Genomic DNA, 13,647 nt, shown 5'->3' with positions numbered 1-13,647 from the left:
CACCACCCTTATGGCAGAAAGTGAAGAGGAACTAAAATGCCTCTTGATGAAAGTGAAAGAGGAAAGTGAAAAAGTTGGCTTAAAGCTCAACATTCAGAAAACGAAGATCATGGCATCTGGTCCCATCACTTCATGGGAAATAGATGGGGAAACAGTAGAAACAGTGTCACACTTTATTTTTGGGGGCTTCAAAATCACTGCAGATGGTGACTGCAGTCATGAAATTAAAAGAAGCTTACTCCTTGGAAGAATAGTTATGACCAATCTAGATAGTATATTCAAAAGCAGAGACATTACTTTGCCTACTAAGGTCTGTCTAGTCAAGGCTATGGTTTTTCCAGTGGTCATGTATGGATGTGAGAGTTGGACTGTGAAGAAGGCTGAGTGCCAAAGAATTGATGCTTTTGAACTGTGGTGTTGGAAAAGACTCTTGAGAATCCCTTGGACTGCAAGGAGATCCAACCAGTCCATTCTAAAGGAGATCAGTCCTGGGATTTCTTTGGAAGGAATGATGCTAAAGCTGAAGCTCCAGTACTTTGGTCACCTCATGTGAAGAGTTGACTCATTGGAAAAGACTCTGATGGTGGGAGGGATTGGGGGCAGGAGGAGAAGGGGACGACAGAGGATGAGATGGCTGGATGGCATCACAGACTCGATGGACGTGAGTCTGAGTGAACTCCGGGAGATGGTGATGGACAGGGAGGCCTGGCGTGCTGCAATTCATGGGGTCGCAAAGAGTCGGACACGACTGAGCGACTGAACTGAATTGAACCTATTTTTAATTAAGTTATGTACATTGTTTTTAAAGATATAATGCAGTTATACTTCATTATAGATTATACTATAGTGTAAATATAATTTTTCACTGGGAAACCAAAAAATTTGTGTGACTTGTTTTATAGCAATATTTGCTTTATTGCATGGTCTGTAACCAAGTGCACAGTATTTCCAAGGTTTGCCTATAATTAATCAATAAAATTATTGAGATATTTTACTTTCTTTTTTCATACAGAATCCTTAAAACCTAGTGTGTATTTTACACATACAGCCAATTTCAGTTCAACCCCATTCAGTCCAGTTCAAATCTCAAGTGCTAGTGGCAACCTTATTGGACAGCACATGTCTAAAGTCCTGTCACTGATATTTGGCCTACCCCACCCCTCGAAAGAAAAAATGCTCTTCAAGTGGACTTATGCTAGAAAAAAAACTCAGACATCCTTGAAGGAGGCAAACCACCCAAGAATGTACAGATGAAGGAAAAATCTCCCTTGTTGCTTACTTAGGTGGGAGTGGGATAGATTGAAGCCTCTTGATACGTTTTTCTACAAGCTGCAGACCCATCGCCTTCTTCCTCATAGGTTGTCTTTCCAAATCAGACCCTCAGTCTCTCTATCTTAACCATAGCACTCCATATAAAAATTCAGATTTGCTAAGGAGCTAAGTGACTATTCAATTTAAATAAGAGTCTGCTTTACCAAAGGATTTGCTTCAGAATTGCTTAAGCCTGAGCATTTCTCTCATGTATTTCAAATACATCCACTTATTTTTGAAAGATTTAATCACATTTCACCAACATCTATTGAATGAAATAAATTATCCCTACATGTGAAGCCTTCCTAAAAGTTGAATTGGGGGATGAGTATGAGCACAGAGAAGAAATACTTATAGGATATCAGGGCTGTAAGAAAAGCTGGAACTCACAGAATCTAGTCCAAGGATGGCAAATGCAGGCACCTGGGTCATCACTTTTCTTGGCAGACAAATGTGATGGCCTGCCCTCGTGACAGTCCAAATATGGCCCCAGGAATCTACGCCTCTCCCTAGGCAGTTGCTACTAATAGACCCCCAATAGTGTGGAAATAAAATCTGTTCTCTCTGTTCTGATAACCTGTGGGGAAGTTCTGGGATTATCCATTGGGCCCCCATCAGTATTCTGAAATTGTCCTCAGACTTCCATCCAAGGTTGATCTAGAGTGGGCATCTGATCTAAGGTGAATCAGAATGGCCCTGAAATTCCACATTTAGACCAAGAGCACATCCTGGTGGCTGAAACTGTGGGAAGGAAAATTCGAGAGCTGTCTGGGTTCTGCTTTATCATCAGGGTAGGACAGAGCCATTGCTCTGAAGAGAGAAAAGGTAAGAGAACAGAGCCCTGGAGGAGTTCCTTGGGCCTCTCAGTTGTTCAGCCCTTCCTTGATTCCACAGTACCACAGCAACCATCCACTGAATTATCTTTATCTTCCAAATGAGGATGACTTGGTTTCTCTCATTTGTAAGTCTAGACTCACAACTAGTATACAGGGCTGGTTTCATGAATGTGAGACCTGGGCATTTGTGCAGGTCCCCAGACTTCGGTAGGCACTGATCTTGGCTGTATGCTCTGCTGTCGCCGTCTTGAAATTCCTGAGTTTTTAATAAGGGGCCCTGCATTTTCACCTTGTATTGGGCCCCTAAATTGTGTAGCTGATCCTTCGAGTATACCTTAATTTCACAATTAAGGAATTAGTAAATGAAATTGAGATAAAGTCAGTAATTCATTTAAAGTTGCAGAGCTGGATACAGAATCCATTTTCAGTCCATTTGGAGTTCAGATTGGGACCAGAAAAGAATATAAATGGGTGAAAAGGGAGGGAAGGGTTTGTTTCTATTGCTTCCTTCACGACACAGACACACCCTAATCCCAAACCTTAATGGCCATTGTTTTCCTACAGATAAGGAGAAAGAGTAGGTGGAAAAAGGCTGGCTGGTGTCACAGAGCAATTGTTCTGAGAGAAGGAAACATTTGCCATGTTGCCAAAGCCAACCTCACTTCCCACTTTCCCAAAGACCCAATTTCCCCAGCTGCTTTGTTGACATAGCAACAGTGAATTCTGAAAGGGCTGTTATAATATTAATATGTATTTCATGGTGGGCTTGCCCTGTGTTCTTCCCTAACCTTGTGATCTAGGTCTGAAAAGGGGTGCTTTTGGCATCTGGCCACTGAAAACAAGAAAACCAAAGCCCAATTCTCCGAGTGGGATGAGAAGGCAGGGGCAGGTGCCCCTGCCAGCACATTTAGACAATGGATAGAAAGGTGGGGTAGCCCAGTCCCGCCTGCCTTGGAGTGAAGGGGCTGACTGTGGAGATATTCTAAGTAAAAGCTGCACCTTGGGATGCATTTCCATCCTCCTACTACTCAGGGTGGTAAATGCAGCACCTGTGAGCCATTGTGCAGAGAATCAATTACACCTTGGGCCCAGTGATAAGAATTCATCCCCCCTGAGCTCAGTTTTCAAAAGGCTTCAAAAGGCCTCCCACCTCTTTCCCTTTTTCCAATGCAAATGAGCAACACTTCGGAAATTTGCATGCCAAATTCCGACAAGGGTTTCAAGCGAGTAAATGGTCATATTTATTAGTAATAGCAGTATGTAGATGAGTAAGAGGTATTTAATAAATGTATGCTGAAAGCGTAGCATTTCTATAGCACTTAACAGTTTTCAACGCTTTTTTTAACTCCTCTGTACCTCATATATTTGATTCTTAAATAAGCAAACAAAGCTGAAAGTCCGGTGATGAGAATGGAGGGGAATTATTATCCTCATTTTACGGATGAAAATAAGGCTCAAGAAAGATTTTATCTTGCACAATGTCACATTCGTTGGATCATAGAAAAAACAAGGAAATTCCAGAAAAACATCCACTTCTGCTTTATTGACTATGCCACAGCCTTTAATTGTGTAGATCACAACAAACTGTGGAAAATTCTTCAAGAGATGGGAATACCAGACCATCTTACCTGTTTCCTGTGAAACCTGTATGCAGGTCAAGAAGCAACATTTAGAACAAGACATGGAACAACAGATTGGTTGCAAATTGGGAAAGGAGTATGTCAAAAGTGTATATTGTCACCCTGCTCATTTAACTTACATGCATAGTACATCAAGCAAAATGCCAGGCTGGATGAAGCACAAGTTGGAATCAAGATTGAAAGGAGAAATATCAATGACCTCAGATGTGCAGATGACACCACTCTTGTGGCAGAAAGCAGAGAGGAACTAAAGAGCCTCTTGATGAAAGTGAAAGAGGAGAATGAAAAAGCTGGCTTAAAATTCAACATTCAAAAAGTGAAGATCGTGACATCCAGTCCCATCACTTCATGGCAAATAAATGGGGAAACAATGGAAACAGTGACAGACTTCGTTTTCTTGGGCTCCAAAATCGCTGCAGATGTTGACTGCAGCCATGAAATTAAAAGATGCTTGCTCCATGATAGAAAAGCAATGACAAACCTAGACAGTGTATTAAAAAGCAGAGACATTACTTTGCTGAAGTGAAGGTGAAATTAAGAGAAAGTCACCCAGTTGTGTCCGATTCTTTGAGACTCCACGGACTATATAGTCCATGGAATTCTCCAGGCCAGAATACTGGAGTGGGTAGCCTTTCTCTTCTTCAGGGGATCTTCCCAGCCCAGGGATCGAACCCAGGTCTCCTGCATTGCAGGCAGATTCTTTACCAGCTGAGCCACAAGGGAAGCCCTTGCTAACAAAGGTCCCTCTAATTTAAGCTATGGTTTTTCCAGTAGTCATGTACGGATGTGAGAGCTGGACCATAAAAAAGGCTGAGTGCTAAAGAACTAATGCCTTTGAACTGTGGTCTTCGAGAAGACTCTTGAGAGTCTCTTGGACAGCAAGGAGATCAAACCAGTCAATCCTAAAGGAATGAACCCTGAATATTCATTGGTAAGACTGATGGTGAAACTCCAATACTTTGCCCACCTGATGTGAATAGCTGACTCATTGGAAAAGACCCTGATGCTGGGAAAGACTGAAAGCAGGAGAAGGGGATGACAGAGGATGAGATGGTTGGATGGCATCACCGACTCCATGGACAGGCGTTTGAGCAAACTCCTGGAGATGGTGAAGGACAGGGAAGCCTGGCATGCTGCTGTCCATGGGGTTGCAAAGAACCAGACATGACTGAGTGACTGAATAATGTCACACAGCTGAAGCATAAGTGTCAGAGTTCTGACTAGAACTTGAGTTTGACTCCCTGCCTTACTGCTGTGCCACATTGCCTCATAGTATTTCAGAAGGGACAGGGGTACAGAACAGCAGCTGTATTCAGTAATAGCAGGAAAGTGCTATCAATAATAGCTAAAATGTATCCCTAGGTTTCCCAGGTGTCTGTCATGGATATTCACTCGTTTAACTATTCATTTTTAAACATTTATTGATTTGGTTGTGCTGGGTCTTAGTTGCAGCACACAGGATCTAGTTAAAGCTTCCAAACGCTTAGTTGTGGCATGTGGGATCTAGTTCCCCAACCAGAGAGTGAACCCTGGCCCCCGGCATTGGGAGCGCAGAGTCTTTGCTGCGGGACCACCACGGAAGTCCTTCATTGAATTATTTTAAACTTTTTAGTTTGGGATAGTTGTAGATGCTGGAGAAGGCAATGGCACCCCACTCCAGTACTCTTGCCTGGAAAATCCCATGGATGGAGGAGCCTGGTAGGCTGTAGTCCATGGGGTCGCTAAGAGTCGGACACGACTGAGCAACTTCCCTTTCACTTTTCACTTTCATGCCTTGGGGAAGGAAATGGCAACCCACTCCAGTGTTCTTGCCTGGAGAATCCCAGGGACGGGGGAGCCTGGTGGGCTTCTGTCTATGGGGTCGCACAGAGTCGGACACAACTGAAGCGACTTAGCAGCAGCAGTTGTAGATGCATATGCAATTGTAGGAAATAAAAAGGCAGTTTCTTCCAATGGAAGAATGACAGAGATTGTCAGACAGGCAGTGTCAGAACCAGGATATTGATATGGATACGGTTGAGATACCCAGGGTTTCCATCACCCCAGGATCCCCAGGTTGTCCTTTTATTCACACCCACTTCACTCTCTTCGCCATACCTCCTTAACCCTTGACAACCACTAATCTGTTCTCCATTTCTATAAATATGTTATTTCAAGATGATTACATAAGCGGAATTATACAGCATGTAATCTTTCGTGTTTTTCTCCTCCACTCAGTATAGTTGTCTAGAGATTCATCCGGTTGTCTCATGCATCAGAAGTTCATTCCTTTTTATTATTAAGCTGTATTCCTTGGTATGACGTACCAAGTTTGTTTAGCCATTCACTTCTTGAAGGACAGTCTGGGTTGTCTCCAGCTTGGGGCTATTATGAAGAAAGTTATTATGAATATCTGTGTATAGGTTTGTGTGTCTTCATTTTTCTGGGGAAAATACCCAGGGTTGCAATTATTGGGCTGAATGATAGTTACACACTTGGTTTCTTAAGCCATTGCCCAGTTGTTTTATATTCCCACCAGCAATGCATGGACAATCCAGTTTTTCCACATCCTTACCAGCATTTGGTATTGTCACTATTTTTTATTTTAGTCTTTCTGATAGGTGGGTACTAATATTTCAGTGTAGTTTTATTTTGCATTTCCCCAATGATGTGGAATAGCTTTTCATGTGCTCATTTATTATTTGTATATCATCTATGTTGAAGTATCTTTTCATGTCTTTTGCCAATTTTCTATTGAATTGTTGTTTGTTTTCTATTCTTTTTTTTCCTGTTGAGGTTTGAGTTTTTGAATTTTGTATATTCCAGATACTAGTCCTTTATTGGATTTATGATCTGCAGTGTTTTCTTGTACTCTGTAGCTTTTTTTTTTTTTCATCTTAAGAGGGTCTTTTGCAGAGCAAATATATTTTGATGAAGTCCAACTTATTAATTTTTACTTTCCTGGATCATTGTTTTGGTGTCAAGTAGAAGAACTCCTTGCCTAGCCCAAGTGGGGAGCTTTACCCACTGGCTCTCATCTCCCTTGGTCAGGGCTTGCTCCAAGGAGTGTCGACCCCCTCACACCTCCAGGTCTGTGCATGGAGATGCTGGCATGGCCATGCTGGCTCCCACAGGCAGGGAGGGAGAGGAGCCCTGGGCAGAAAGTAGGAGTAAGGAAGCGCAGCTGAGGGAAGGGACCGTCAGGCTACAGTGGGTGCAGGGGTGCCACAGTAACAGCTGGAGCTAAAAGGTGGCCTGAGTCCACATGAGAAAGGGCACAGAAATTAGCTGGTGAAAAGAAGATGTTATCTGAGGGGAAATAAGGCACTACTGGGACTTCCCTGGTGGTCCAGTGGTTAAGAATCCACCTTGCAGTGGAGGAGACATGGGTTCCATTTCATAGGACATGACATAGGATCCCACGTGCCATGGAGCAACTAAGCCTGCGCGCTCTGGAGCCTGCACGACACAGCTAGAGAGTCTGTGTATCGCAACAAAAGATCCTCATGACGTGGCAAAGATCCTAGTGCTGCAGCTAAGACCTGATACAGCCAAGTAAATAAATAAATATTAATATAAAAAAGTCCCTGTTACATTAGGTTAGTGTCAGTCACTGGCTACATATATTCAGCTCTGATGAAGCACTGATCGTATGACCCTGGCTTGCTCATTCAGGGTCCTGAGAAAACAGTGTAGAGGGCATTAAGCTCTAAGTCAGTAGGAGGAGAACAGTTTGATGGTGGAGAGGGAAGACCCAGGAGTACAACTCAGATCACTGACTCTCTGAGAAGAGCGCAGGTGGGAGCCTGGGGTCTCCTAAGCCTGGAGTCTCCTCTGGAAAGGAAAAGTGCCCAAAGCAAATCTCTCTCAGAAACTTCAAGAAGAGGTAGGCTGACAAGTCTTGGAGGAGTCTGAGAAACTTGCATCCTTAGCATATTTTTTTGAACTAATACCACATTGCAAACCCAGGCCATTGCACATGCTTGAAACATAAGACGTGTTTCCCCAGAAGGCGAGGCCAGTTTCTACAAAGATTGGTCATAAAGAATAGCCTTCTCATTGCTTCACCAAACTTGGGTTTCATTGGAATTGAGTTACACCCTTGCTTCTTTGAACATACAATACGCTTCAGCTGGGAGCTAACACAGTAGCTCTGTGGCTGGAGCTCCGTGCTCTAATAGAATAACTGTCAGAACCACTAGGCATCAGTTATGACTTCTTTCCTTATTGGTGTTGGAAAATACCATAGTTGTGTTTAAAAATAAATGCCCAAGTGTTTTATCCCAGAAGACCAAATATAGCCTGGAATTCTTCAAGTAACCTGGGCCCCCATAATACCCCACAGTTTATCTTTTGCATGTGCAAACCTGCAGAGATCCATATGCATGGACCATAACTCCTAAACCAGGAAAGGATAAAAGAGAGGAAAAAATCCACAAGAAATCGTTTCAAATCTCCAAAATCATAGCTTTATTAACCAAAGCTGTCATTTCTTGCATCCTTACCCTGTGTCAGGCCCTGTACAGCACATATCTTCTTGTTTAATCCTCAGGACAACAGCATGAAGTAGGTGTCAATTTCCCCATTTAAAAAAAATTAAAGTGTAGTTAATTTACAATGCTGTGTAAGTTTCTGGTGTACAACAGTGATTCAGATATATATATATTATTTTCATTATAGTTTATTATCAGATACTGAATATAGTTCCCTGTGCTATACAGTAGGTCCTTGTTTATCTGTTTTACATATATAGTGGTTTGTATCTGCTAATTTCAAACTCCTAATTTATCCTTCCCCATTTCTCCCATGTTATAATCAAGAAAGCTTGATAAAGTAGCTTGCCCCAAATCATACAACTTTAAGAGGAAGAGCCAGGATTCACAACTAGGTCTGATTCTGAAACCCGGGCTTTGGGCATTGAATGGGAAAAAAATGATGTTAATAAACAAGAATAAAAATATACCCCATGAAAACACCTTCTCTCAGGCTGAGTTGAGATGTTTCTAATAATTTGTCATGATTGCTCCGGATTCTCAGCCTCATGAGCAGAGATAACTTTGTTATTGTTGTTTTCCAGTTGCTAAGTCATGTCTGACTCTGTGACCCCATGGACTGCAGCAACTCAGGCTCCTCTGTCCTGCAGTATCTTCCAGAGTTTGCTCAAATTCATGATTATTCTTCTACAAAACCAGGCCACCCAGCCATCCCCCACCCCTCCCCCAAACCACAACCAATTAGTCCTACACACTTCTGCTAATTATGCTGAGTTATTTAGGTCCTTTTAAAGGCAGAGGGAATGGTCGGGTCAGTCGGCCATAAAATATCTTCCTTCTGTGAATATCCCTCTCTGGGGCTGAAGAATATTCTCGGCTGCCTAGGGCTGGGAACATAGTCCATCCGGAGCTGGGTAGACATTTTCTTCCTTCTCACTTTAAACGATATTTGATTGCATCCTGTGGTGCTGAAAGGAGAAGGGACTGGGTAGATTAGTTGTCAATTTCGACTGTCTTCTGTGGTTAGGCCATGGCATGATTGATTTACTTCTATTACAGAGAGTTCCTCTTTCACACACGTGGATGCCTACCGAACTCTTCAGAGGCCACTTGTCAAGCAAAATGAGGCACTTGAAGACAACTGAATGAACAACCCCTCTTTTAAAAACTTTAATCGACCCTTTCGTTTTGCCCTTGCTCTTGGTGGGTGACTTAGCATTTTACAGGCACACCTTTTCTCCATTATGCCCTCTTACTTGCTTACGGTGCCTTCACCATCTTCTTGTGGAACAGAATCAATATTCTGTTATTCTCTGTCATTTGGATGTTACTTTGTGCAAACAGTAGTTTTTTTAAAAAAATAACATCAGGAGCTCTGCTGTCTACACAAATCAACAGCAACGAGAAACAAGAAGTGGATTACCACCGAAATCCTTTTTGTTCTAAATTGTAATCAACTATATTGGATGCGAGGTTTGTCCATTTTAAAAATTTAATAATGGGTTTTGGTCCTCTTGGTTCTATAAAAAGGGCATTTATAAATATTAATATGGAATACCAGGGAAAGAACAATACATAACAATAATGAGAATCACAAAATCCCATCACATTTGACACTGTCATATCACCAGCTTAAGGATTAGCAGGTTAACCTCAGAGTTAAAAATATTGCTTCATGATTAAAAAAAAATCTCAGAATAAAAAAAGCTTCTTGTTGCATTATATATTCCTTTTGGCTTCCTTATTTCTCTTCAGGTTATGGGATCACTGCTTCGATTAACATTTTGGGGGAGAGTAGGCTGAGGGGAAGGTGGTGGGTTGACTTATCTGCATTCTTTCCTGCCCAAGTCGTGCTGGGCTTGGCTTTTGTCTAATTCTAACCTCTGACACTGCTTGAGTCAAAGGCCTGGTGACTAATACCCCTATTTTAGCTGGTTGTTTTTTTTTTTTTATCCACCCGAAGCTCCATTTTAAATGATAAAGTTACCCAAGGTGTCAGTTTTCACCAGTATTTCTAAATACATCTAGTAAAAAATGCAGCAATTTCATAGAAAATCCAAGCTATTGAGATCTAATCACTGCGTAAGCTGTGGCTTTATTCAAATCTGGATCACCAGTATGGCTTAAGATGTAAATGAAGTGCAGAGAGAAATAAAGCAAGAAAATCTCCGATGGCCTTTCTCTCTGCTATTTGATGCCCGGGCCCTTATCAGTCAATTAATGCCGCTAAACTTCTGTGGCGGCATCAGTGTAACAGCCCCAGTAGCTGCTGAACTCCTCCAGCCTCAGCCAAACAAAATGCACTTTCAGTAGCCTTAATGTGAAACGGAAAAAAAGGTCAAAATAGACGGGCTTTGCCAAATAAATCCTGAAGATCCATTCTAATTTCCACCCATGGGTCTTTTAAGTCATCCTGGATGCTCTTTATGATACGTTGATCCACATTTAGTTTCATTAAAACTTCGTGACTTGGTATTTTTCAACCTGATAGCTTCACTGAACGGGTTCTCAGAGTGTCCCCTAAGCCGCTATGCATAAAACTACTTTGCTGTCATGGAGGCTTCTAATACCACCTAAAACGCAGGCAGTGGCTGTCCTGGAAATGAACCTGATCTACATGCATTCCATCTGAGCTGGGGAATTACTTTGCTTTCGCTTTTACTGGATGCCTTATGAGGAAGAGGTGCTGTCCTCTGCAGCCCCCACTGTAAGCCCTGCGGAAACCGAATGCTGAATTATCTACCACTCTGTATTTGTTCTGGAAGCAATCTACACAGAACACGACTTTTATCTGCTGAGGTTTCCAACCGGGATTAACAGATGCTAAAACATTTGGAGAGGAGGGAGAGAAGAGGGGCCCACAGAAGAGAAGAAAATTAAAATCAAGGATTCTTCCAACAATGACATGGCCAATACAGGGCAGATTCTGACTAAGCTGGAAAAGCAAGAGGTTTCTCAGAGGGGCGCACCAAGAACCTGGCTCTGCTGCCATGATTTTCAAATAGTAAAAGAAAAGGAAAAACTAAAAAAATAAAAACCCACCCCTCTGGGTTCTTGACTCGCCTGAAAATTACTCCCGAGCTGGCTGGGTCTCCCTCACAATCAGTGACCCCTCAGCTTCTCTCCACCCTGAGATCTAACAGAAGCCTTCATTTCTTTATCAATTGCTGTGGTCAGTATATATTACTGCAGTCAACAGAACTATTGGCAAAGGACTTCAAAAGAAGTGGAGATCATTTTTCTAGGGGAGAAGGGGGTTAAACATAAAATAAATAAACCAACAAGGTGGAATAACCAATTCCTGGCCTCACCTAAGTCTGCAGTTGTTATGTTTTCAAGTAACAATTTTGTCTCCCAAATGTGTTGTCCTCCCAATAAGACAGGTGTTCATGGCTCACATCCACTTGGGATGCACAGCGGGAAGCCAGCCCTCAGTTTAGCTGACCTTGCCTTTCTTTGTGAGCTTTGTTTCAAGGTGGGGGAGGTAGAGGCTGCGATCTGACACCAGGCCTGCATTTACACTCATGAACTACCCGGCTTTGCAACCACATCAACCTGGACTGGAAACTTGACTCTTTTGTCAACCAGCTGTGTGACCTTGGGAACCTTCTCAGAGTCTCAAGTTCTTCATCCAGAAATGAAGATGAAAGTAACTCCCTCTACTTGAGTTGATGAAATGAGATAATTTATGTGAAGCAGCTAGCCTAGTGCCTGGCACATGCTTGATGTTTAATGTGCTGTGCTGAGCTGTTGAGTCGTTTCCGACTCTTTGCGACCCCGTGGACTATAGCCCGCCAGGCTCCTCCATCCATGGGAATTCCCCAGGCAAGAATACTGGAGTGAGTTGCCATGCCCTCCTCCAGGGTACCTTCCCAACTCAGGGATCTAACCCGAGTCTCCCACATTGCAGGCGGGTTCTTTACTGTCTGAGCCATCAGGGAATCCTGTGAATAACTGGAATGTGTAGCCTATCCCTTCTCCAGGGGATCTTCCCAACCTAGGAATCAAACAGGGGTCTCCTGCATTGCAGGTGGATTCTTTACCAGCTGAACTACCAGGGAAGCCCCTTGTTGCTTAATACAGGACAGTTAATGTAATGAAACTTATTATTGTTGTATTATGACTCTGCAGGTACTGAGAACTGAATGCAACTGTTCACTTGGTCTGTTAAACAAAACAAATACATGCTGAAGCATAAACCTCCACTTTTCTAGTGTTGTTGAAAACCTCTCTCTATTACAAACTGCGCCTGGATACCCCCACGACCTGGGAATCAAGAATATGTAATTCTTCACTCATTCACCACCCCTTCACCAGATTGTATATTGTATATGACAACCTTGGGCAGGCCTGAGTCCCCAGAAATGTTGGGAAAGGTGAAGAACCCCTAAGGAGAACTCTTTAGAAAAGCAGAGTGGGTTTTACTGGAGACCTTAAGGTGTCTCAGACGGTAAAGCATCTGTCTACAATGCGGGAGACCTGGGTTCCATCCCTGGGTCAGGAAGATCCACTGGAGAAGGAAATGGCAATCCACTCCAGTACTATTGCCTGGAAAATTCCATGGACAGAGGAGCCTGGTAGGCCCCAGTGTATGGGGTCACAAACAGTCGGACACGACTGAGCGACTTTCCTTTCTTAACTCCCCTGCCTTACTCTCTTTTCTTTCCCCATAGCATCTTTCAGCATGGCTGCAGGTGCTCTGCTTATGGGCCCCAGCTGGCTCAGTTCTGCTTTCCTAGCTGAGACGCCATAACCTTGGGACTCTGGTTCAGAAAACTGAAGCCTTGTGATGAGAAAGTGATAGATATAAAGGCCAGAAGGTAGAAATAAAATCAGCCGCATGATGTATTTCCTGTAACCCCAAAGAATCTATTTTAAGGTGTGGTTTTGGGCTTCCAGAGAAGTGTGTTGGTAACCTTTACTGATTCATGAAAAATAAGTCACCTCCTTGTTAATAGCACTGAAAAGTTGCTGACAGCTTGGGGTGCTGGAAGAGTCTCCTTCAAAGAGGAGTGAGTGCATGTTGTGAGGCAGCTAAGACTGTGGGCCACATCTACTGAAGCCCAGGCACCCTAGAGCCTGTGCTCTGCAACAAGAGAAGCCACTACAATGAGAGGTCCACACACCGCAACTGGAGCGTCCCCACTTGCAGTAATTGGAGAGAGCCTGTGCAGAATGGTGACCCAGTGCAGCCAAAAGTGAAAAACACAAAAAGCCTACCCTTTCTTCACTGAGCTGCCTTTGCATCTTTGTTGAAAATTAATTGCCTATTAAATGTTTGGGTCTATCTCTGAGCCCTTTTTTTCTGTTAAACTAAAAAGGAGTGGGAAGAAAGAGCACTGGATGGCGCCCCATCTTTGCTCTGCCGTGTTATCATTGACTTCATCT

This window comes from Ovis canadensis, chromosome 7, assembly GCF_042477335.2.
Source record: "Ovis canadensis isolate MfBH-ARS-UI-01 breed Bighorn chromosome 7, ARS-UI_OviCan_v2, whole genome shotgun sequence".
Lineage (NCBI taxonomy): Eukaryota > Metazoa > Chordata > Mammalia > Artiodactyla > Bovidae > Ovis > Ovis canadensis.
This window is presented reverse-complemented; position numbering follows the sequence as displayed.